This window comes from Bubalus kerabau, chromosome 22, assembly GCF_029407905.1.
Source record: "Bubalus kerabau isolate K-KA32 ecotype Philippines breed swamp buffalo chromosome 22, PCC_UOA_SB_1v2, whole genome shotgun sequence".
NCBI lineage: Eukaryota > Metazoa > Chordata > Mammalia > Artiodactyla > Bovidae > Bubalus > Bubalus kerabau.
In genome coordinates this window covers 11,678,184-11,704,162 of record NC_073645.1, presented here as the reverse complement: position 1 = coordinate 11,704,162, position 25,979 = coordinate 11,678,184, and the positions used below count along the sequence as shown (strand labels likewise).

At 42.7% G+C, this 25,979-nt stretch overlaps 1 protein-coding gene across 9 annotated transcripts in view; it reads left to right on the top strand.

Annotated features, from left to right (window-relative positions):
* The window catches only part of SGMS1 (sphingomyelin synthase 1), a 327,599-nt gene that overhangs the window by 26,826 nt on the left and 274,794 nt on the right, over nucleotides 1-25,979 (top strand). For 7 of the 9 annotated variants that reach the window (XM_055559869.1, XM_055559872.1, XM_055559873.1 and 4 more), the window contains exons 2-3: nucleotides 2,773-3,050; nucleotides 8,287-8,378. The gene's annotated coding sequence lies outside the window, so the exon portion shown is untranslated. The remainder of the gene's footprint in view (nucleotides 1-2,772; nucleotides 3,051-8,286; nucleotides 8,379-25,979) is intronic. The other 2 variants (XM_055559870.1, XM_055559868.1) reach the window with 1 other exon arrangement.

Genomic DNA, 25,979 nt, shown 5'->3' with positions numbered 1-25,979 from the left:
GCCCTGGAGAAGGGAACGGCTACCCATTCCACTATTCTTGCCTGGAGCATTCCACGGGCAGAGAAGCCTGGTGGGCTTCATGAGATCTCAGAGTCGGACACGATTGGGCGACTTTCACTTCAGTCTAGTGGTGGAAGAGACCAGATTTTGAGCTGAAGTCATTTGCTCTTTCTCCTCTTTTATAACTGGTAGAACTGGGTTGTACCAGATTGATGTTTTCACCTGCTGCTGCTGCTGCTGAGTCGCTTCAGTCATGTCCGACTCTGTGCGACCCCAGAGACAGCAGCCTACCAGGCTCCGCCATCCCTGGGATTCTCCAGGCAAGAACACTGGAGTGGGTTGCCATTTCCTTCTCCAATGCATGAAAGTGAAAAGTGAAAGTGAAGTTACTCAGTCGTGTCCAACTCTTTGTGACCCCATGGACGGCAGCCCACCAGGCTCCTCTGGCCATGGGATTTTCCAGGCAAGAGTACTGGAGTGGGGTACCATCGCCTTCTCTTTTCACCTACAATCATTAAAAAGGAAGATTGGCTGAAGAGGTGGGGTTCTGAGGCCTGTTCTGGGCAGAAATGAAGACGTTGCCTTGTTTCAGTTGGTCAGTTTGGGAATATGATTAAATTCAAACAATTTTCCTGCTTCACAAGCCAATAAAGTGACAACAATAAAAGCTTAGTCCTTTTTAAGGTGTACTCTCGACATTCTACTAAATCCTTTAAAAATGATTTTTTTTATTTTCCTGTTTTGAAATTCTGAAGTCGTTGCATGAACTTATGCAGCACAAGAAATGGCTTGCTAGCATTCAACAGTCACATTGTCGATTTACAGGAATATCTAAATTTTGAAAATTGCAGCCTCTGAAGTGGGCTATTGCAAGGGAACCACACCTACATGTTTAAATTAAACTTTGGGCTTCTGACAGCAAAGATGAAGGTAGAATGAGATTGAAAATGCAAGGGTAAAACAATTAGGACACAAGATAAGTTCAGACAAGGAGCAAGTCTTGTGTGGTAGTCTTTTACTTTGTTGGGGGACAGGGGATTGAACACTCACTCTGTTGATCTCTGACAAGTCTGTCTAGTTTGGTTGTCTTGTCAGTCCTCATTCTTCTCAACTCTTTCAGCATTTGGTCACTGAGTTGTTCCAGCTCCCCCTACATTCCACCCCCATGCAACCTCTCTTCTCCTTCTTCTACTATGCAAAAAATGGTATTCTCGGTCTTCTCCGGTCTCTTGCCTGCTATTGGTTGCTTCTACCACCATCACTCCACTGTCCACACTCATCTGTGATTTTCTCATTGTTTTGGTCCCTGATGGTGTCTGTGTGGGTGCATAGCCATTTTTCTGTATCTGGGTATTTTTACTTATTTTTCCTGCTGTCTTCCCAGACTCGGTAGCTTAAAAACAAACTGACTTTGCAGTGTTTGTGGTGGAATGAACCTTTAAGATCATTTGCCTTGTTGTCTCATGCTAGAACTAAAAGGCTCAGGGAGGAGATGTGGCTTGTGTAATTTCACAGTCATCCGTTAGTGAAATCAGGCCAGAACCAAGGTTAGAGCAAGGCTAGAACCCCTCAGAGCTTCTGTGTCGATCCCTCCTCACACGTTGACTCTTCATGGTCTCCTGAACCATCACTGTTCCCTCTGCAAGGAACTTCAGAGCTACTTGGCTTTCATGTGTCCCCTCCATCACCACAAACCAAATGTCAAGTATCCATTCACCAGGACTTACCAATTCTTTCTTATTGGTAAGAATTTCTGTTGTAACAATTTCATTCTTTAATAATGAAAAAAAATTTACCAATAGTGAAATTCTCTTTTTTGGAGCATGTAGTTCTATGAGTTTTAACACATGCATATAAACGGAGTAGGGAATAACCCAACACCTCTCAAACTCCCTGGTGCTGCTCACCTCTTTGTAGTTAGACCTTCCTCCTCCCCCTGGCAACACTGATCTGTTCTCTGTCACCGTAGTTTGGCCTTTTCCAGAAAGTCATGTAAGTGGGACTGTGTAGAGTCTATCCCTTTGAGACTCGCTCCTTTCACTTAGCATAATGCCTTTGGGATTTATGCATGTTGCTGTGTGTATCAATAATTTGCTCCTTTTTATTATTAAGTGGAATTCCACAATATGGATATACCACTGTTCGTGTTTACTCATCATACCAGCAATGTGTGAGAATCCTAGTTGCTCTGAGTTTTTGTCAGCATTTTATATTGCCAGATTTTAAAATTTAGCTATTTTGATATTGATATTGTGATTTTAATTTGCATTTCTTTCGTAATTAATTATGTTGAGCATCTTTTCATGCGTGCATTTGCTGTGCGGATTTGCCTGTTAGGTATATCTGTGCGTCTTTCGTCCTTTATGATGTCTGTGTGACCCACACCGGTACCCCATCCCTATCCCATCGGCTGTCGTGCCTGACTTTCTGTGTCAGCATTGTTCCCCAGGTGCACAGCACACTCCAAGGTCAAGGCCTGAGCTGGGGACTTTGTATACATGATCTCATTTTACGCTTGTAAAACCCTTGTGAGGTAAGTGGTTGTCTTCTGTTTTTATGGTGAAGAGCCCGTGTTCAACAGATATTTATTGAATGCCTACTGTATGTATGCTATGAGCCATTATTATGCTCACTGACAAGTTCAGTGGCTTTGGGCAAGTCATTTCACCTCTGAGTCACTTTTCTTATCTGTTTAATAGGGATCTATATCACAGTATTTTCTCTCAGGGATATTGAGCAAAGGTTTTCTTTCTTTCTTTTTTTTTTTTTTAGATTAGTTTTTTAGGGTTGCCCTGGAGGTCAAGTGGTCAAGAATCTGCCTTGCAATGAAGGAGACACTGGTTTGATCCCTGGTCTGGGAAGATCCCACATGCCATGGGGCAGCTAAGCCCTCGCGCCACAGCTACTGAGCTGGCGCTCTAGAGCCCCTGCTTCACAAGAGAAGCTGCTGCAACGAGAAGCCTCTGCGCTGCAACCAGAGAGCAGCCCCCTGCCCGGCACAACTAGAGAAAGCCTGCACAGTGAAGACCCAGGGCAGCCTAAAGAAATAGGTAAAAATTTAAAAAGAAAAAAGAAAAACCACTTTATAAAAAAAAATTATGTCAAAAAATTTTCTTTCTTTCTTTCTTTCTTTGGCTGCTCCGGGTCTTAGCTGCAGCGTGTGGGATCCTCGATCTTCACTGTGGCGGGTGGGATCTGTAGCTGTGGTATGGCAGATCTGTTATAGTTTCCTGACCGGGGATTGAATGCGGGCCCCCCTGCATTGGGAGTTTTAGCCTCAGACCACCAGGGAAGTCCCCATGAGCAAAGGTTTTAAAGAAGAATGTAGAAGGTCGTCCGTGGTATATATTGAGAAAACATTGGCAGTGGCTGCTTCTATTACTCTCTTCAAACACTTCATACTGTACCGAGGCTGTTTCTGCCCTTTGCTGGCTACCTTCCTTTGGAAAATTGCCCCTTAGCAGGTCTCCTCCTCCACTCTGGATCAGATATTAGAACCAACACGTATACCTGTGGCAGATTCATTTTGATATTTGGCAAAACTAATACAGTTATGTAAAGTTTAAAAATAAAATAAAATTTTAAAAAAAGAAAAAAAAAAAAAAAAAGAACCAACACGAGACTGAGCCTTTTGATTTTAAGAAATGTGTTGCCCTGGCTGCTCTGTGTAGCGACTCACTACAAAGAGGCCAAAGTACTGCAGCTTCAGCTTCAACATCGGTCCTTCCAGTGAACATTCAGGACGGATTTCCTTGACTGGCCTTGACTAGACAGACCTTTGTTGGCAAAGTAATGTCTCTGCTTTTTAATATGCTGTCTACGTTGGTCATAACCTTTCTTCCAAGGAGCAAGCGTCTTTTAATTTCCTGGCTGCAGTCACCATCTGCAGTGATTTTCGGAGCCCCCAGATCTTCACAGTAACCCTTTGAAATAAGAGTTGGCCCCATTTTACAGATGGAAACGTTGTGTGCAGTGGCCATTTGACTTGCACCCTGTGACCGCTGGATCTTTGACCGTGCTCACTGCTCTTGTTGGAGACCACTCTGCCTCACTGCCTGTCGTGGAGCCACGGCAGCTGCTGCCTGCCAAGTGCCAAGAACGCTGGCACATCTTCTCCCTCTGTGGCTTCTGTTTCCTTCATGGGAGCTGCTCCCAAGACCCATGGTCAACAATTGTCTCCCCCTAGCCCTGGGGTCAGGTGCTTTTATTTTGTCCAGAAAGTCCACAGTAGAAAGAATATGAACTTTAAGTCAGAGACAAGGATCAAGTGGTGTCTCAACCATTGTCTTTGTTGCCTATGTGTCTTTGGCCAAGTTATGTAAACCCCTAGAGCATCGATTTCTTCAGCTGTAAAATAGGAATAATACAGGCCGGTGGAGATGTGGGGATAGAAATAACACAATAGCGCACTTAGCAAGTGCTTGGCACGTTGTTGATGCTTTGTAACTGGTAGCTATTGTCACCATGGCAGGCAGGGCCTTCTAGCTAGTCTTAGGAGGCTGAAAAAGCTGCTGAGAGTAGTGGTTAGAATGTGGATTCTGTGGTAAACCAGGTTCAAATCCTTGTTCTACCACTTATCAGCTGTGTGCTGTGCATAACCTAATTGCTGTCTATGCTTCGGTTTCTGCCATCTGTGAAATGGGTGTAGCGATAGTTGCTACCTCACAGGGAGAAATGATTGTAAAGAGACAAGAACTGGAAAGAGGTTGAGTTGAAACAACCCCCTTTTGGTCACTAACACCATTGTTTGTTTCAATGACATGATAAGAGCCTCCTTGAAATTTATAGTGACCTTTCTTCTCTCCTGGCAACCCACTCCAGTATTCATGTCTGGAAAATCCCATGGACCGAGGAGCCTGTGGGCTACAGTCCATGGGGTCGCAGAGTCGGACATGACTAACTTCACTTTTTTCTCTCCTTCCTGCCCAGATTGAAAGAATTTCTCATTTTTTCTATTAAATGGCAACAGAAATGTTTGATACTATGATTTTACTGGAAATACAGATTAAATTGTCACAAAATTACTATCTCCACCTAAGACATTGAAATAACTAAACCTAAATAGGATGTCTTTTTGTCTAGAGAATACCTAAGAGTTTTTAGGTGACTATATAAAAACACAGGCAACTCTGTATTAAAAAACAACAGCAACACACTGTTTCTTTGAAATGATTTGACTCCCCAGATCCAAACTTGAATTTGGCTGGATTGCATGCAAGTTAATTTTTTCCCCTTCAAGTTGACAGTAGTTGGCGGGGACCATAGCTGTGAGGCCATCAGGAAGAAGACAACCTCTGAATTTAACATAGTTCTAGAAATCCAGTTTGACTGATACCCGTGGGCAGTGTGTGGTGCTGGCTGGGTCTGCATCATTATTCTGAAGTCTGTCCTGTGACTAATATGTTCCAGCTGTCTGGGTCACTACTTTGGAGTACTGTTTATTTGTAGCGGTGATGCTGCAAATAGGAAAAGCTTTCCCTTTTGTTGGTTGAAAGCTTTGCTGGTGATTAGCAAAACAAGCCAGCCTCTTATTTGGAGAGAGACGGGAAGGGTGGCTAAATAGTCAATTGTGGCAGCTACTTTGGAAAACGATCTGGCATTTCTGAGAAGCTGAACGTATGTGATCCCAAGCCCTGCTCTCTTCTTCTAGGGATACGCCCTGGAGAAACTCTTGCTGTGTGCACCAGGGGACGAGCACTAGAATCTAAACGGCAGCATTATTCTTAATAGCGAAAACCGAACAATCCCCAGATGATCCTCAGCAGTAGAACAGAGCGGTAAATTGTGGGTAAAGTCACACAGTGAGAACAATATGGTGGTGAAAAATCAGCTACAGTCACATGAGTCAGGAGGGATGAATCTCAAAATCAAAATCTCAAGAGACGAGTCTGAATACAGTCCTGGTTTCCTTTGTATAAACACTTAATTAAAACCAGACAGAACACAACAATATATTGAAGATACAGATGTGATAAAACAATAAGAGGAGCAAAGGAGTAAGTCAGAATTCAGGCTAGTGGGTTATCTCTGGTGGGGAGAATGGAGGGTGCAGAGCAGAGCAAAGAGGATCTTTCGTAACACACCAGGATGTGTGGTATGGATGGGATTGTATGTATCTAGACTTCATCCCATTGGAGAAGGAAATGGCAACCCACTCCAGTGTTCTTGCCTGGAGAATCCCAGGGACGGGGGAGCCTGGTGGGCTGCCATTTCTGAGGTTGCACAGAGTCGGACACGACTGAAGCGACTTAGCAGCAGCAGCAGACTTCATCCCACATGTACCTAGATCTGGCAGAGGAGTTTGAAGAGAATACTCTGAAACAGGGACCATTAGGAGTTTTCTGGGTGTACTGTGATATTAAAATGCCCGCCAGCTTGACACTTTCTCCCAAGGCCATCTTTAAGGAAAGAGAGAGATTGCAGCCCTCGCTCCCTTCCTCCACGTGTCAGGGTGTAACTAGAAATGAACTAGGCAAGTAAGGGTAGGTGTTTTAGCTTAAAAGTTTATGCAGCGATTGCATTCAACTTCATGATGCGTATGTGTTTCATAATAGTGTTAGTATCACAGATTCATGTGCTTATCCTTCCTTCCCCCAAATCTGTGAGTAAAGTTGTTGCTTCCAAAGGTACATCATGTTTTTTCCCTTGGTTTAGTGTTGCTCTTCTTGGTCAGTATTCCTGGGCTCCAAGTGCTCTTGTCTGTGGGGCGTTAAGTCACATCCTATCTTTTTTGTGGGCCTCAACATCCCTGTGAACAGGTATTCCAACCCACAGGAGAGGTGACTGCTTGGGGAGGTTCTCTCAGTTTTTAATCAGGCTAGTGAGTGGAGGAGGCAGGACTGAAATCCAGGGGAGGGGGTCCTTGACTTTTGTACACCAGCACCGTCACGTGGCAGACCTCGTGACCTCTCAACCTTTGTGTATTGCCTGCAGTATTTTGGTGACCAGCAGATGAAGGGCCACTTGAGGCTGTCAGGGAGGGCTACTACCTTCTCCCCAGCAGTAGTTTTGATACTGTTTCCATCTTTATTGGCAGAACAGTCGGTGTCTGTGCTGTTATATTTTACTATATTTTGCCTTTTATAAAAAATGAATGGAAAAATCCTCAACAGCAAGTGGTAATTGTCTATTGTTGTGGCAGAGGTGAAAATTACCTGGGGTGCCATGTGAGGCTTGTTTTACTTCCTTTGGCCAATAGTGTACCCTCTTGAAAAAGAAGGGAGAAAAATGAAATATATATATATATATATATATATATATAAATGTCAAAAATACATGAAAGGTTATTGTGTTTCAAAGGGAAGTATAATTACTGATAGTAATTATAGTAATTGGTAATCATGAGTACAATATTCATGGTACTATTAAGAATGATTATTAGTAGATACTCTTAGGGTGTGTGTGTCCTCCATCCACCCCAGTCCCTCTTCCCCACCCCCCACCCCCCACAATGACATGTGGCTGTGTTGTTTGGTCATTTGGCATTGAGGTTGGTTTTCAGGATGCTTCTGTGTTGGGGGGTAGAGTGGGGAAGGGTGGGGACAGCCTGTATAGTGAGATAAGCCCTGAGCTTGGGGTCAGAAGATCCAAGTAGCAGTTTCATGTCTGGTGTTTTCTAGTTGAATGCCCTGTACCATCTCCGACACTTATGTGCCTTCTCTGGAAAATGCATTCAATAAACACCCCTGGCCTCACATGGCTGTGGCAAGATCAAATGTAATAGATAATGTGAGGCGTGGTGGAGGCATCGGGTCTGTGACCGGCAGGCCCCTGGGTCACTGTGCCCAGCGAGCACAGTGGCCGAGGGAGCGTGTGTTGCGGCGAGTAGTGATAGACCGGCCCTGCATGTCTTTGCTGGGGGGGGCGTTGCCTGGAGGTGCAGCAGGTCTGGTGTGGTTCTGCAAGGTAAGGAAGTGCCTTCCAAGTGTAGCCTCAGAATACCAAGTCAGAGTCAAGTTCAGGTCCTTAATAAAGCCTCAGTTTTTGTTCCAGTGGAGTTTGGGCTACATCACTGCCCTGAAATTTATGTGAATTAAAAGAAATTTACTGAGGAATTCCTTTGTTCCAGAAGTTCCTTGAGTGAATGAGGCCAGTGGTGGTTCCCGGCATTCAGTATGCGATGGGATCGATTTTTTCTGCTTTCACTTTTCTCCTTGCCTAAAACATAATTACAACAGTATTTTAATCTACAGGCTGGACACAGATTAAGAACATTGTGTCAACCGAAATAGCATTAACTTAATAAAGATCACTGATGGTAACATGCTGTTTTGCTTCTTCTTGCAGGGTGAGGACAGCATGAACATCCCTAAGTGTGCCTCTGGGCATATTCAGCCATTCGCTTTTGATTAGAAGAAAGAAGGCCATCCACTTGAAAGGTGAGTAAGGATTTCCATGTGTCTTTTTATTACAAAAATTTTCAAACTTACTGAAGAGTTAAAGGATGAGCAGCAAGTTTTTGTGTGTCCACTACCTACATTTAACATTTGTTAGCATTTTGCCATATTGTGTGTGTGTTCAGGTTTCCACATTTTCCTGCTGAAACATGTGAAAGTAAGTTTAAGAGATCATGATGTTTTTATCCTCGATTCTTGGGGATGCAGTTCCTAAAAATAAGGATATTCTCTCCTGAGAGGCATTTTAGAACATGCATAAACTCTATGGCAGAATCATTTAGTTAAGTGCAATTACATTTAGGCAGTGATTTGTTAAATAGACAGACCTGTAATATGAATTTGTTTGGTATGAAAAACATCTGAATATAAAGAATTGGAATTTGTACTCTGCATGTGCCCTGTGTAGCAGAGGATTCCTGTGCTTTCTCTGTTCCTGGTAATGTGCCCGTCTGCCCCACTGTGGCTGATGTTTGTTCTTAGGTCAGGTGATCGGATTACTGCTCTTCCTCCTTCCTAATCAGCCTTCACACGTAGACCAGTCTCTGTGATCTAATGTGATCAAAGGTCTTAACTGATTTTTCTAAACCGAAACTTACAGGAGAATATGAAAAGAACATGAGTAGTAATGTCTAGTTGAGTTTCAGTTCAGTCGCTCAGTTGTCTCCGACTCTTTGCAACCTCATGGACTGCAGCACGCCAGACTTCCCTGTCCATCACCAACTCCCAGAGCCTGCTCAAACTCATGCCCATCGAGTCTGTAATGCCATTGAGGTACTAGTTGAGGTTAGTATAGTAAAATCAACATTAGAAAGAGTCAGAATGATTCCCAGCCCTGTAATTTGACTACCTGCATTGAAACTTTACATGCATTCTTAGAGATGTGTGTTCTGTTCTGATTGCAGTTATATCGAGGCCTGTTCATTACAATTCTGTGTAATTCTTGCAAGGTGGCTGTTGGCTATTCTACATTCTAATCTCAGTTACGTTTCATTTATGGTATCTTCTTCAAGTAGTCCCTGAGTATTGAAGCATTTCTTCATAGAAGTTTATGAACTAGAGTTAACTATTCAGAGGATTATTTTAAAAGAAGTATATGTAAGTGAGCCACTTAGAGTGGTGGAGCCCTTTTTAATATTCTCACTTCTCATTTAGAACAGAAAGTTAGTGATAGCAGTGAAGTTTCTGAAGGGCACTAACATTTTGAAGGAGCTTAGACTGGAATTACAGATATCTCGGAATGATCTAGTTGGCTTTCTCACTGTCTGGTTATGCTTTGAGATGATGAGAAGGATGGTTGGGGCTCCATATGAGGCAAGAGGCTCTGAAGGATGGTGGAAGGGGAAGCCTTATGGGGCTCTGTGTGGGGCCTTCATATGGCTCTCTGGACCACTTCCCAGTGGTGGAATGTTTTTATTTTATTTTTTAAACTTTTTATTGAAATAGACCATATATGCAAGAAAATATGTATAATGTAAGTGTATAGTTCAATGCAGCTTCCAAACTAAGCTCACTTATGTCACCAGAAGGCAGACCAAGAAACAGCATTTTTACCACAGCCTCACGCCTCCTCTCGACGCTCGATACTGGACACGACCTACTCGGTGGGGAACTAGTCTCTTGACTTCTAAGAGCATAAATTAGTTTTGCTTGTTTTTCTTTGTGTGTTTCTGTGTGTGTGTGTGTGTGCACACACACATGCGAGAGAGAGATAACATGATTATATAATGCAGATTATATTCTTCAGTGTCCAACCTTCTTCAGTCAACAATGCATTACAGAGATGCCTGCGTATTGTTGCATTTAGTTGTAGATGGATCATTTTCATTGCTGGAGAGCGTTCCATTTGTGAATTCAGCGGTTTATTCCTTCAGTTAGTTGCTGGTGATTGGGGGAAGGCACTCTGAAGCTTTAACCAAGGTTTTATCCTCACTGTGGTCATGGTTGAGATGTCCTGAGTTGTCCAACCTCTGCCCAGCTTTGCTGTGATGTGAAGGAGAAATCCTGGGAGCAGATACAAGGTCGAGCCTTGTGTCTGCTGGATACAAGTTGGAAAGGGTTGATGTTTCAGTCCTGTGATGAGTCCTGTTGTTTTTCCTGTGACTCACCACGTCCCTTTTCTCTTTGGTCTCCATTGGCATGTGTTTTGTGCATTCTTTTGTCAGTGATTAGAACTTTTTCTGCAGCCCCTCCTAGGAGACCATGACTATATCAAACACTAGGCAATCAGTAAATATTTAAAGTTCATTGGGTGCTGATATTAGGTATTAGATGAAGCGCGAAGAGATGAAAGTCATGGGCTTGCTCTTGAGGAGCCTATCTTGTGGTTACGGATTCACAGTTATGGATATGGGCCACATTCCTGGAAACCAGTTGTGCTATAAAGTTGAGGATGTAAACTCAGAGGCTTGCATGGGACTGGCTTGTAACATGATGGAAATTAGTAGGGAGCAGGGTTGCTCAGTAAGGAGTGATGGAGCTGTGAGGAATGATTATATATGTCCTGCCCAATTTTTGACCCAACAAAACATATCTGGCTGAATTTAGCAAGTCCACCAATGTCCAGCCTTTAGGAATAGAGTGTTTACTATAAGAAAGTGGTTCTCATGCGATTTGAATGATTTTCTAGCCAAATTCTGTTTTTATAGATAAAGTTTTATTTGAACACAGCAGTCAGGCTCCTTTGTGAATATATTCTCTATGACTGTTTTTGTGTTACAACAGCAGAATTGAATAGTTGTGAAAGAGATTGGAATATCTGCAACAGTGACCATATGGCCCACAATGGCTAGAATGTTTACCATCTGGCCCTTTGCATAAAAGTTTGCCACTTTCTGCTTTACTTTATCAAAGCAAGGACATAGTAATAATAACCTCTCTAGGCTTCCCAGATGGCACTAGTCGTAAAAAACCCGCCTGCCAATGCGAGAGATAGAAGAGACATACATAGGTTCGAGCCCTAGATCAGGAGGATGCCCTGGAGAAGGAAATGGCAACCCATTTCAGTATGCTTGCCTAAAGAATCCTGTGGACAAGAGGAGCCTGGTGGGCTACAGTCCATAGAGCTGCAAAGAGTCAGACATGACTGAAGTGACTTGGCATGCGTGCAGAGGTGTGAAGTAGTCTTTATTCATTTATTTATTTTTTATGTTGGCTGCACTGGTCTTCACTGTGGCACGCAGGCTCGTGAGTGGACTTTCTCTAGTTGCACAGGGGCTTCTCTATTTGTGGCTCGAGGGCCTAGTTGCCCCGTGGCACGTGGGAATCTTAATTCCCCCACCAGGGATCAAACCCATATCCCTTGCATTGGAAGATGGATTCTTAACCATTGGACCACCAGGGAAGTCCTTTAATGCCTTTATGGATTCATTTATTTATCCAACATACAATATATTTGCAGAGTGCCTATTGTATGTCAGGTGTAAAATGGTGATAGATATGATTCTGGCCCCTGTGGACTTTACAGAAACCCCTGTGAATTTAAAATTTCATTGTAGGATTGTGCTTTTTGTGGGGAAAAAAAAAGTGTATTATGGAAATAAAATCCCATGGATGGAGAAGCCTGGTAGCCTACAGCCCATGGGGTCGCAAAGAGTTGGACACGACTGAGCGACTTCACTTTCACTTTTCACTTTACTAAATCCTCAATTTTAAATTAATATGTTGGCTATTTTTGCTAATTTTATACATTTGATGAACCATTCTATGTAAACTAATGGTTGCTACTGCTAAGTCGCTTCAGTCGTGTCCGACTCTGTGCGACTCCATAGACGGCAACCCACTAGGCTCCCCCGTCCCTGGGATTCTCCAGGCAAGAACACTGGAGTGGGTTGCCATTTCCTTTTCCAAACTAATGGTTAACTCCATTTAAAAAAAAGTATGTAGTATGACATCATATAAGCAATTGTGTGTTTAAAGATCCTACTTGTTTACACGTGGTAACAAAGATGGTTTGAAAACAGACTGTCTGGATAGGGCTGTGTGCTTTGAAGAGCTCTCCAAAGCAAGCCAAGCCAACCTTCAATCTTAGGTTATGATAATAACAAAAAATAAGCCTCAAAGGAAAGAACCACATACAGGGTAATAAAGTTTGGAATGTAGTTAAACAGATTAATCTATCTTTGTTGGTATGCTTATCTATTTGTTTATTCGAGGCTGTTAAATTTGTCTCTTCTTAATAGGAGCAGGAGGTGCTAGTGGTAAAGAATATGCCTGCCAACATGGAGACTTAAGAGACCTGGGTTCGATTTCTGGGTCGGGAAGATCCCCTGGAGGAGGTCATGGCAACATATTCCAGTATTCTTGCCTGGAGAATTCCATGGACAGAGGAGCCTGGTGGTCTATGGTCCATGGGGTCACAAAGAGTTGGACATGACTAAAGCGACTTAACACACATAGAGGGTGATGCAGTGAACATAGAAAAGAGAGAAATACTTAAAAATTTTCTCCAAAAAATGTGAAAAGTGAAAGTCACTCAGTCGTGTCCGACTCTGAGACCCCATGGACTATATAGTCCATGGAATTTTCCAGGCCAGAATACTGGAGTGGGTAGCCACTCCCTTCTCCAGGGCATCTTCCCAATCCAGGGATCGAACCCAGGTCTCCTGCATTGTGGGTGGATTCTTTACCAGCTAAATCACAAGGGAAGCCCAAGGATACTGCAGTGGGTAGCCTGTTCCTTCTCCAGGGGATCTTCCTGACCCAGGAATCGGACCAGGGTCTCCTGCATCTCAGGCAGATTCTTTACCAACTGAACTGTCAAGGAAGCCCGAGGAATGTGAATCTGGTTTTCACATCATTTTCACTGAATTAGCATTTTCATATGTGCTCATATATGTTTTATGGGCAGATACTTGCACAGGTGACTGACCTGTTACCCAGCTGTCACACATGGTTATTTAGCTATGTGTACTAACTCTGAGTGAACTCCAGGAGTTGGTGATGGACAGGGAGGCCTGGCGTGCTGCAATTCATGGGGTCACAAAGAGTCGGACACGACTGAGCGACTGAACTGAACTGATCAAAAGAAAATGCACAATGTCCTGACAGTGTTTACTCGTTGTCTTAGGAGCCATCTGATGTCGGGTAGCACATGTGATTTGGGTGCCCAATGGTGCTTTCCTCTGAAATCTAATTATAAGAATTTGTCTGAGGAACTATAGGGAAGGAATGTTAGCTGGTGCAATGAATAATTTCATGAATGTGATTAAAACTCCATACTGGTTTCTTCTGTTACCAAAATCAATAAATAAGGCTAAGGTTTCATTTCTCTTTTTTACAAGGAAGAAATGATGTATATCCATACATAACTTTCTGTTGTGTTTAAAATGTTTTTAAAAAATCAACCCTGTTCTTCATTTTAGTAGTTTTTTGTAATGGTTTGGATTTAGGGGTAACTGAAAAATCAGAAGACCAAGAAGAAAGAAATATCACAGTTATTCTCCTTACAGAGCTGAAAACTCCAGGGTTAACTGTTTTGGTTAAAAATAAATTTTTATGAAACAAATTTGATGATAAGCCAAGTCACTTGAAATATGGCATTAAAAAAAAACAAAAACAAAAAAACCCTGGATCTTCTTTTCTACATAATATGGAGTTATTTTGTCAGGAACTCCAGCTTCAGGAGTGTTTAATTTGTCAAGGCTAGCTAATTAAAATTTACTTTCTCAGTCTCTCTCAAGTTTTATTTTCAGAGCAGGAAAGGACTGAAGTGGTGCTGAATATAGCTTGATAGAACGAAACATGTTTTAGAAAGAGATCAGGATGATTCTCTTTACAAGTAACAGAAAACCCAGTTCAAACTATCTTAAGTAAAAAAAATTGGTTCAGGCAGTTGAAAGCCTTGAGATAAATCTGGCTTCAGGAAGCACTAGACTGGGGATCCAGACAATGTCAGGAGGGAGGCTCATTCTTGGCTGAATGTTCTTGGGCTACAGGTGAGACCTCCAGCATCTTTTTGACATGACAGATTGCCATCATGGCAGAGACAATAAGACACTGCAGAGACAATACTCTTGGCCTGGTTGCTTAGCACTAGACTGGTCCCTGCGGATAGGGACACTGGCCTCTCCTGATTGGATCGCCCAGGTCATGTGCTTCACACCTAGAGTCTGAGATCAGCACCTCTTCAGCTGAAGATGAAGCATTAATGACAGTGGAGAATGTCATTACCAGAACTACAGAAATCAGGGAGGGTCAGTGGGTGCTGGGAGGCAAAATAATAATAGTAATAATAATAATAATTGTATCTTTTTATGGTTTGCAAAGCAAACCATTCAGGTATATTCTGTTTAAAAATTTTTTTTAATTGGAGTATACTTGCTTTACAGTGCTGTGTTGGCTTCTGCCACATATACAACAGCGTGAATCAGCCATAAATATATGGGTGTATTCTCTTGTTTGACCTGAAAGAAGTGTAAGGGAAGCAGGATAAAGAAATGATTAAGAACATGGATCCTGGGGCCAGACTGCATGGGGTCAATTATTAGCCACATAAGATTTTGACAAATACTTAACCTCTCTTTGCCCTAGTCTTTTCAACTGTGCAGTGTGGAGTAAACGTATCCACCTTATAGGGTTCTGGGAAGGATTAAATTAAGGGGTATTTGTGGGGCATTTAGAATATTCCCCGACGCAGGCTGGCCCCTCTGTCTCTTGTTTTTGTTGTTGATCTTTGAGACAAACGTGCCAGCAGACTGACGGGTGTGCTTGCAGAAGTCCAGAGTCACGTGGCCTGTGAGGGAAGCACCTACAGCAGCCAGATATCCTGGCTGCTTCCTGATCTGCACCGTCACCTTTGTGTAATGATTGTGGCACGCTTGGATTAATAATACATCAAAGAGGCAGTGAGGCAAGAACGTCTGCAAAGTCAGCCTGCTGTTTGGAAGTATCTACATGTACAAGCAGGGCGGTGTTACATATTCGATTTGCAAGCCGATCTTTAGCTTCTCAGGTATAGAGTGTCCCCAGGGATATTTAGGGGACATTGCTGGGGGGAACATTCGTACTGGCATTGTTTCTTTCTGGTGGGCACAAGCTTGGCACAATTAGCGGTATCCAGAGTTGGCACTCATTTGGGAGATGTTTGCTGATTGCTTAATCAGATCCAGTAATTCTAAGCTTTTGGGCTTCCCAGGTGGCTCAGTGGTAATGAATCCTCCTGCAAATGCAGGAGACGCAGAGGACCCAGGTTCAGTCTCTGGGTCAGGAAAATTCCCTGGAGCAGGAAATGGCAACCCACTCCAGTATTCTTGCCTGGGAAATCCCGTGGACAGAGGAGCCTGGCGGGCTACAGTCCGTGGAGTCACAAAGGAGTCAGACATGACTGAGCACACGAGAGCATATAATTCTGAGCTTTAGAGAAAACCAAGACTTGGGTGGTTGGGAGGTGATTTGAACCCATCAGTATGGTGTGAGGATGTAACTTCTGACAGAGAGGCTCCAACCACCCCTAGAATACTTCCAAGGCTTTTAACCATTTCTGTCTAGAGAAAGAAACCATTTTCTTCATTAAGAATGCATTCCCTTAACAGTGAGGTTTTGTGGGGAAATGACTCAAATGACTTAATGCAGGAGGCTTGCCTGGGGACTCAGCTTTGGCATGACCCAGACATTGGAGGGTCATGTTGCTTTCTGAGGATATAGACAGTGATTTCTTTGTACTGACTGTGGACTCAAGACACTGCGTCACTGTGGATGACCTATAACCGACCCACCCTACCCCCAATATGCAGCTACACATGCAAGAAAGAAATGAGCAGAAACCATAAGTTTTCCTCTCCCTACAGTGCTTTTGAGGAAAAAGGGTGCGATTCAGCATTCCCAAAGCTTGCTTTATGGGCAGATCCACATGGGCAGACCTCCCTGCAAGACAGACTCTGCCCTGCAGTGAGTGACATGTCCTCCCCCGCCATTGTTGTGCCTGGTGTGTGGGAGGCACTCAGATATTTCTTGAATGAACAAACCTCTTTGAACTGTGCCCTTGTCTTCATTTTCAGTTTCTTTTGACAAGAACGCGTTTACCATGTAGATGTCTCCAGGAGTTTCTTCTGAGTCCTGCATCACCTTCTGTGTGAACTCACTGCATTATGTTGTTTCTTTAATAAGGGGTGGTGTTTGAGTATTGATTCTAACACCTGCTTTTTACCATTATACTCCAGATAACACCACCTATTCAGAGAGTAAAGGGATTAACTAGTAATTCTATAGAAATGACCCTTGGTTTGCCAAATGCTTGTGGGAATCATACAAAGTTCTTAGATTTAATCCCCCTTACTTTGTTCTTAGGTCCTTGGGAGCTTTTTGTCTTGCTTAGTAGCCTGGGATTAAATACTAATAGATTGTTCATTGTCTTTAACCTGACCCATTTCATAGCTGAAAAATCAGGGGCAACCTTGTTTCCTGTAAGTCAACAACAAAAGTAATACCGTTATTGTTCACTGTGTGATGGGTACTGCCCTGAGTTCTTTTGCTGATTATTCTGTTTAACAGTCTCAACAACTCCATAACTATTATTTTATAGATGATGAAATGGAGGCACAGCCAGGATGTGGCTGAGTAGCCCAGGCCTCCTTGCAGGGCTCACATATGCTACACCGCGTATTGGCATCCAGGCAGGGGCTCTCAAAATGCCTGCATATTGGAATCGCCCTTAAGGCTGTCAAAACCCTCCGTGTCCAGGTATTCTCCCACTTCCTGCCCTCATGTTTTTATTTACTTGGTCTGGGGTCTTGGGTGAAAGTGCTGTGCACTCAGGACTGAGAACCTTTGAACCTGAGAAGTGGTTCTTAAAATTTTGTCCCCAGAACAGTAACAACAGCATCATCTGGTCACTTCTTAGTAGAACTTCTTAGGTCCCACCCACACTTACTGAGTTGAAATTCCAGGGGTGACGTCTAGCCATCAATGTTTTGACGAGCCGTCTGTATAGTTCTTTTCCTTAAGTTATAAAAAGCATAAACTTCACCAGCGTAATCTTTGTTGAATGTACAGTTCGTTTGTTGTTCAGTGGCTCCTGCTGTGGCTGTCACACGCAGCCTCCGCGTGCCGCGCTCGTCACACGCAGCCTCCGCGTGCCGCGCTCGGCCCGCCTGCCTCTGCCCTGTTACTCTGTGTCGCTGTCGTCGCGTTGCTTAGCTTCCTTGTGCTGGTTCTGTCCTCTCTATAAGGGAGGTAGCCTAGCTTGCAGAGTTTGGTAAAAGTCAAATGATTGGACGTCTGTGAAAGTACTTTATAAGCTGTCAGGTGGTTACTAATGAAATAGTAGATGTCTCTTTGAAACGTTTTATTGTTTTTTAGTTGCTCTGTCATGTCCAACTCCTTTGCAACCCAGTGGACTGTAGCTCACCAGGCTCCTCTGTCCCTGGGACTTCCCACACAAGAAACTGGCTGCTGCTGCTGCTGCTGCTGCTGGAGTGGGTTGCTATTTCCTTCTCCAGATTTTTACAGTTTAGCTTTTGTTTTATTAAAGTTACACAAGCTTGATTTTTAAAGGATCTGTGCAAGACCTCTTACCCCTTTGTGTTCTTGCTCTCCCCTCACCCCCAGTTTATTTGGTGTTATCTTCTACTGTGTAAACAGCATTCACAGATATGCCAATTACCTTCGCTTTCCTGCACACGCTTTTTTTCTTGGATTTAATAATTGTCTTGTTTTTAGAATTTGTGTGCACTTCTCACTAAGTTGGCCTCAAAGAGCCTTCCATGTGAACCTCTTGCCAATATCTTAGGTATTTTATCAACTTTATCTTATTGACACTTTCTCACCTGAAGTCTTAGGCCCTGCCCCCATCTAGACTGCCTCCTCTCCAGGCCTGTTGTGCACCATGCCTTGAGATGGACTTTTCCTTCAACAGCATTCTGGGGATTTCTCTTATCTTACTTCTGTTTGGGCCTCCCTGATTTTCTCACTCCATATTCTCTTCTTTCTTGGTTTATTCCCTTATTTTTGCAAACCACATGCTCTAAAATCTTCCAAACAGGTTACACAGGAGGTAAGTCTGTGAGTTGTTTTAGGTCTGAGAACATCACATTTATATTTAATATACAGACTGGCTGCTGTCCACCTGCCAATGCAGGAGACATAAGAGATGCGGGTTCGATTCCTGGGTTAAGAAGATCCCCTGGAGGAGGACATGGCAACCCACTCCAGTATTCTCGCATGGAGAATCCATGGACCCAGGAGCCTGGTGGACTACGGTCCACAGAGTTGCAGAGTTGGACAGGACTGAAGTGACTTAGCATGCATGCACACGCCCTGGCTGGCGTAGATGTCCAGACTGGAAGTCTGTGAACCTCAGAATCGTGAGGGATTTCTCATTACCTTCTGACTTCCAGTGTTAGTGGTGACAGGTCTAAGACAGTCTAAGTCCCAGTCCTGGGCAGGTGACCAGCCTTTCTGACTTTTTCTCTTGGACTTCTAGTTCTCCTCTTTATCGTCAGTGTTCTGAAATGTCATATAATATTCCTCGGTGGGGAGGGTCTGTTTTTGTTTATTGTGCTGAGATCCCAATAGGCATTTTCAGGCTGGAAACTCACCTCTTTCACTTGAGGAATTTTCTTGAAGTCTGTCATTATTGACTTCCCCCTCTATTTTCTCCATTCTTCCCTTCTAGAATTCCTGTTAGATGTTGACTTGTCCTGTGCTGTGATCTTTTCTCTTTCCCACCTCTGTTTTTAAGATGTTGTCTTAAAATATTTCCTTAACTTTACTTTCTAGCCTATTAAATTTTTTCTGTTTGTTATGTTTTTTGTTTTTGTTTTCTGACAGCTCTTTTTTTTTTTTTTTTGGTTTGTTGTTCTCTGATGCTTCTATTTTATAGAGTCTTAATGGCAACACCATCCAGTATTCTTGCCTGGAGAATTCCATAGACAGAAGAGCCTGGCAGGCTATAGTCCATGGGGTCATAAAGAGTCGGACATGACTGAGTGACTGTTACTCATTCTTCTCTTAGCTATTCTCTTAGTTCTCTTAGGAGATTAATTATACTTTGTTTTTTTCTTTTTTAAGGTTTTTTTTTGTGTGTGTGTGTGCGCGCCTCATTTGTGTCAAATTACTTTTTTCCCCCTGTTTGTTTCTGTCTTTCATGTTAGATACTTTCTCTCAGTTCCTGGTGACTCTTGAGTGTAAGTTCACGGTTAAGAATTCTTTCATTCATGCTCAGTCACTCAGTCGTGTCTGACTCTTTGCAACCCAATGGACTGTAGCTCTCTAGGCTCCCCTGTTCATGGGATTTCCTGGGCAAAAATACTAGAGTGGGTAGCCATTTCCTTCTCTGGAGTATTGAACCCATGTCTCCTGTGTCTCGTGCATTGCCAGTGGATTCTTTACTGGCTGAGCCATTGGAGAAACCCATGTGTAAGAATGGAGTTTCACACATTGGAAGATATGGCTTCTTTGGGTCTGCAAAATCAGTTGCCATTATCCAATTGATTCCCAGCTTTAAAAAGTTTAAAATTTAAATCTCTCTTGTTATCTCTGTCCTTGTGGATTTATACCTTTAAAAAGCAATGAATGTTTGTCCTGGGGGTTTAGGAGAGAGAGGAACTAAATATGTGTGTCTGTCCACTGTCTTTAACCAGAAGTCAGTATGGAAAGTCTTAAGGAAAATACAGGGCAGGATTTGTAGCATTGGTTATTTGGCCAGACACATACCTGCAGCGGTGAGTCTTAGCTGGTGTTCTTTTATTTTTAAGGCATGATATATATTTAGATTGCCTCAGTAGAGATCTTGGCTTTCTTGTTAACATTGCAGCAGCTGCCTCATTTTCTTGGTTAAAGGTTTTTATTTCAGATGTAAAATACCAATAAATTTATACATAATTGGGCTTTAAGATAAAAAAACAATCCTTAAAAAAAAAAATCCTTATTGATGTTTCTAAAAGGAATTTTCCGAGGGTAAGCGTCTAATCCTTAGATTAAAATGCAGCTGACACATTAAGCCTTCTTACATGAAAAGCCCAATAATAGGCTTTAATGCCATTTGTCCTTGACCACCCACAAAGGGCACTGCCGCAGGCCAGAGAGATGGGACATAAATACAGCATGGAGAGTGAGGCAGTGTTTGTGTTTGATGCTTCAACAGAGCATTCAAACTCAGATCATCAGAGAGTAGGTAAAAAACTAACCTTTTTTCTGATAGCAGGTCTCTGCTAAAATTAAGTGGTTTTGGGGAGTGTGGTGTGGTTCTTTTAATATAAGCCAACTAACTGACCCTGGGTTCCTGGGTTATTTCCTGTTGTGCCCCTTGTGGTGATAGGTTCAGTGGCTTTCTCTCCTCCCTGAGTGTTGGGTGTGTCCTGTGTCAAATACCCATGCTTGCTTCCTGCTCATTGGAACACAGCCCCTCAGAGGAATGGCTTGGTCGCCCGGTGATAACTGAGATGGTAGTGCCTGGCCTGGTGGTGATTAGATAACAGTTCCTTTCAGAAGACTTGCAGCTCGGCACACAGCAGCTCTTCAATAGCTCTAACTTCACCACTGGGAAAGGAAAAGAAAACATCTCTGCTTCCATGCTGATTGCTGTGGAAGCTTGCCCAAGAGCCTTCTTTTCGTGCTGGGCTGTGTGCAAAACCGAGAAATTGCTTTCTACTTAAAAGCATTGGCCTTTTATTACTCTACAAACCTTTGGGGAAATCAGATTCATATGTTTCCTAAGTTTAGGCAGTCCGTTACTCTTATTATTAAAGCTACTGACAATCTAGGGGTAATTTTAGTTATTGTCTTGAGGCTGAATTAAAATTAAAAGGAGCACAGTATGGTAGAGATGCCTGGTTGGTTGCTGTGTTTTTTTAAACAAGCAAATAGAAATAAATTATGAATTCTTGTCAGTTAGGAAGGGACCCGTTTTGTTAAACTAGCTACTTCTCTCTCTATATATATACGTCCGTCTCCTTGCCCCTTAATACATACTGGAGCAACGTGACCTCCTGGCCCTGTATCTTTTACTTCACAGGCAGAGGCTAGAGCTCTTAGCGCAGGAGGGAGACTTGCAAATGACGGCGGGTTAGCCGATCGGTGTCCAGCCTGAGCTTTATGAGTGTTGTCATCCTTGTTGATTATCAGCCTTGCTGCCTCTGTCACATTTCCACTTTTAAGCTCTACCCTAGGCACGAGCAGAATATTTCCTTGGTTCCTCTCAGCTTAATTGAGGCAGCCTGGGTTTTCTATTTTCTACATTCTGAGGGTCAGCAATGGAAAACAAACCTTTTTTTTTTTTTTTTTTAATTAAAAGGAGAACTATGTTCTTTGCAGAAACTGCCAGTTTCTGATCTTGCTAGAACCATTCCACTCCCAGGGCTTAAAATCCCAGCTCTGTGCAGTATTTATAGATTCCTGAATAAAGAATCAAGGAAGAACCAAATATGTGTAGCTTCCAAGTGATTTCTGTTATATCCCCTGTGGCATTTTATTATTAAAATTCCGTTCTGTCGCCAACATGATGTTGGCACTTAGTATGTGATAGTTATGGTTTGCATTCTTCAACAAACTTCTGTTGGCAGAGGTTGATCACATACATACATTATAGTGTGATGTATAATATCAAAAAGGGAGGCTTGGGAGGGAGGGGACATGAGTGTACCTATGGCTGATTCTTGTTGATGTATGACAGAAATTCACAAAATTCTATAAAGCAAACATACTTCAGTTAAAAAAATAAAGTGGAAAAAAGAAATGAAGGGTTAAATTTATGAGAGAAATAATTTTGTGATTGAAAAAAATTATGAGATGGACTATAGTTTTGTTATTTGTGACTTGAGATTGCATGAATAGGCCCTCATCTGGGGCCTATTCTCAACCTCATCTGGTTGAGAATTTTAACTACCCAGTTTCTCTATGGGAAAAATTGTTCTTCAGACAGAGTGTGAATGAAATATTCTATCCATTGTGGGACTCCCCCAGCTCCTGCAGGAGGATGAGATGAAAGAGTGGCATTTATGGCTGTTTTGCTGAAGGGAGTGTGTTCCTCCAGCTACAGCGTAGAGGCCGCTGGGAGGACTGAGGAGTCAAGGGTGTCTAAAGAGGCTCTAAGATCAGGAACTTGGTGAGGGGTTTCCGAGGTTGCTGGCTTTTCATGCGAGACCCAGATTTGATGCCTTTTGTGGAGGCCATGGTTATAAACTTGTTTGAGAGATTTACTGTTGGGTCTATGACGAGGATGAACTGGCTGTGCTTCTGTTGAAAGAAACTGGGTCTCATCTGCAGGGTGAGCTGCTTCAGCTCGTCTATCACCCACCTTTCTGTGGGGTATCTCCGATCAGAAACTGGGGCTGATCCAGGTTAGGTGGTTGTGTTGGTGGGGTTACTGTTGGAACCTTCTTTGATGATATGGTGTATAAGAGCCCAGGTTTTGAATTAGATAAAACTTATCTGCGTGTGTATCCTAATGTCTTGCCTGTGCCCCTGGGAACGTTACCTAACCTTCCTAATCCCGGTTTTCTCATCTTTTAAGATGGGGATGTTGTTTGCTTCAAGGTTATTTTAAGGATTCAATGAGATTTTACATACATGTTTAATATTAGTTGTAAATATATTAATATATTTAATGTTAAATACGTAAAATATGTTTTCTGTGTTAATATATAGATTTTTCTATCTATGTAATATATGTGCACATAGTCATGTGTACTGTATTCACATATAGCAGTACCTGGCACATATGTGCTAAATAAACAGAGGATGCTGTTATCATTGTTGTCGTTCAGTCACTAAGTCGTGTCTGCGTCTTTGCGACCCCATGGACCATAGCACACCAGGTGTCCCTGTCCTTCACCGTCTCCTGGAGTTTGCTCAAACTCATTATCATAGTATAATATATTATATGCTGTGAAAAGTGAAGTTTTAGTTGCTCAGTTATTTCCGACTCTTTGCAACCCCATGGACTCTAGCTCACCAGGTTCCTCTGTCCGTGGAATTCTCCAGGCAAGAATACTGGAGTAGGTAGCCATTCCCTTCTCCAGGGGATCTTCCCAACCCAGGGATCGAACCCAGGTCTCCTGCATTGCAGGCAGATTCTTTACCATCTGAGCCCCCAGGGCAGCCCTTCCTATGCTGTAGTTACGCTCAACTATTGTGACGTGCTGGGTACTGTACAGTGGCCCTCCCGGGTGCCTCCCTTCTGGATGCAGCAGTGCTCACCGTGGGGAAGGGGAAAGGATGTCTGGTTTTGTTTTAATTGCATCCAGATTTGAGTTTGCTTTTCTCAGCTCTTATTCTTCTGACTCTTCAGCTCTTGCCTTTCTTAATGTTCCCCATGGTCTCTTAAAATCTTAACTATTAAAATGGACATGACAATTCTCTGGGTGGGGAACATAGGCTGCCCGGGCACTGGCAAAGTGGCCTTATAAAGACGTGTTTCTTCATTGACTTTTTAAGGTTTATGTTTCCATCCGTGAAGGCAGTTTGTTTGCAAAACAAGCAATTTATTAGGCCGCTGTTTGTTTTTCTACTTTTTGTCAGTAATTTGATCCTTGGGTAGCAAGAGAAAACTGGTGTTTGCAGTTGGACTCGAGAAAATTCTTGCTGGAGGCAGACCATTCTATCACTGCAGGATAGTAGACAGAAGTGGTTTCTTTTACCCTTTTTTGAAATAAAAAATTGAAGGGCCCACTATATGATGTGATTAGTAACCTAATAAGGAACTGTAGTTACTCTACAGTAGCACATATACCTTGAACGTTATCTCTCATTTTGTTCACTGGGTCTTTATTCTCACTTTGGAAGAAAATTTCATGTGTGATGTAGTCTACTAGCTATACTTTTAAGGGTCCGGGTTATGCTGATGTTTTTTAGGATTATTAAAAAAAAATATGTTCAGAAAATTGAAGGTCCACAAGGAATAACATTGGCAGAATTAACCTGAGGCTTAGCCGCAGATTTACCAGAAGAAGTTTTCTGTTGTATTCGGTGATTTTGTGTAATTGAGCTCCAGTCCTTTATTACCTCTGCTACCGAGGGACCCAGAATCGAAGATGTTTCTTGTGTGACTTTTTCAGCAGGCGAGGAAGGCTGTTTCAAATAGTAAAGATTATGCAGACACTACCTTCCGTGTTCCCTGGACTTCCTTTAGGAGATGAGAAGCCAGAAGCCTTGACAAAATTTCCATGAGTCTTTATGGCATCTTTCCCTTGGAAGGTCCACAGTGTGCAGTGCTTTGCCAGCACACACACAGCTGTTTTGGAAAATGTAACCAGACATTCCTAGAAGGTCAGCAGAAGACCTTGAAAAAAGGCTGTGGAGAAGATTAGCCACAGTTTCCGCCACTGTGGCAGACTGGGTGCCGGGTGGTGCCATCCTGTGGCCTTGTCACACCAGCCTCCCAAGGTGGGGATCCCCCCAGTTTCTTCACAGGGGACAGAAAATCTCAGGAGGTTCAGCCCAGGTTGTGTTTTGGTGGCTGAGTCAGCACTGGCTCCAGGGCCATCCGACTCCAGAGTGCATACTTTTAACTACCATGCTTTGTTCCCTCCTAGCTAGGAAAAAGATGTACTGTCTCCAAAACCTGGGTTCTTTCCACTGTACCATGTTGGCCCCATGCCCTGGCAACCTTACTGTGCATCCCTTCCAAAAAAATAAAAAGCTTCCAATCCACACCATTTACTACATCTATAGGCATCCCAGGCAGTGCTTATAGCCCTCACTTCTTTGGGACAAGAAAATACCACCTCAGTGTATTGTAGATTATTTTTCATTATTTATGCAGGGAAAAAGTAATCACAGGAGCATAAATGTGAGTTTGCATGTTGATTTTTATAAACCAGCCTTTACTTTTAGTAAAGGTTTTTAGGAAAATGAGCCTATAGAGTATGAATCCTAGCATGTGGACGGCAGTGGTGGGAGAGCTGATGGGCTGGGTTTGGATAGATAAAGGAAGGGCATTTAGGCAGCTGCCAGCCCTGGAGAGCAGGCAGTGAGGGCTCCTTGTGGTTCCCTCAGCCTCAAAAATAATGTTATTCTGTTCTCTTCCGTTTCTGTTCCTTTGTTCATTCCTTCATTCCCTTTTTCATTCAAGCTTTCAGGCACTCGCCAAGTGTTACTGAATGACCATTCAAGCTCTTTGCAGTGCTATGTGTGAATTAAAGGTATGAGCAATTTTTGCCTGCCTCCTCTTAATGAGAGAAAAAGGAAATTTGGAAGAAATAGAAATATGTACATGCAACAGTTTGAAAATATTGCCTTGATAGCATCAGATGCTTTTTGCTCTTAAAAAAAGGATGTTTGATATATTAGAGAAATATGATGATCAAGGCAAGAGTGTTTAAAAAGTCATGAGGTTCTTACCCCACCTGCTTTTTTTTCCTTCTAAACTTGACAGATGTTCCCAGGCCCTTCCCTGCACCTAAAGGGTGGGATGTGTATAAACCAGGGAGGCAGAAGGTTTTGTCATTTCCTGAAAACAAGTATTTAAGTACAAAATGTGATGCAATAAGAGATGCAGTACTTTATAAATTAATATTTCCAGAAAGTCTAAAATCCAGGAAATGTTTCAAGTGGGAAAAATTTTGTTCTTCCTTTTTTTCCCCCTTGTGGAAAATGGAAGTTTTGAAGCATCTGAATTACATGTGTGTCTCTTTTTTAAAAGTTCACTTT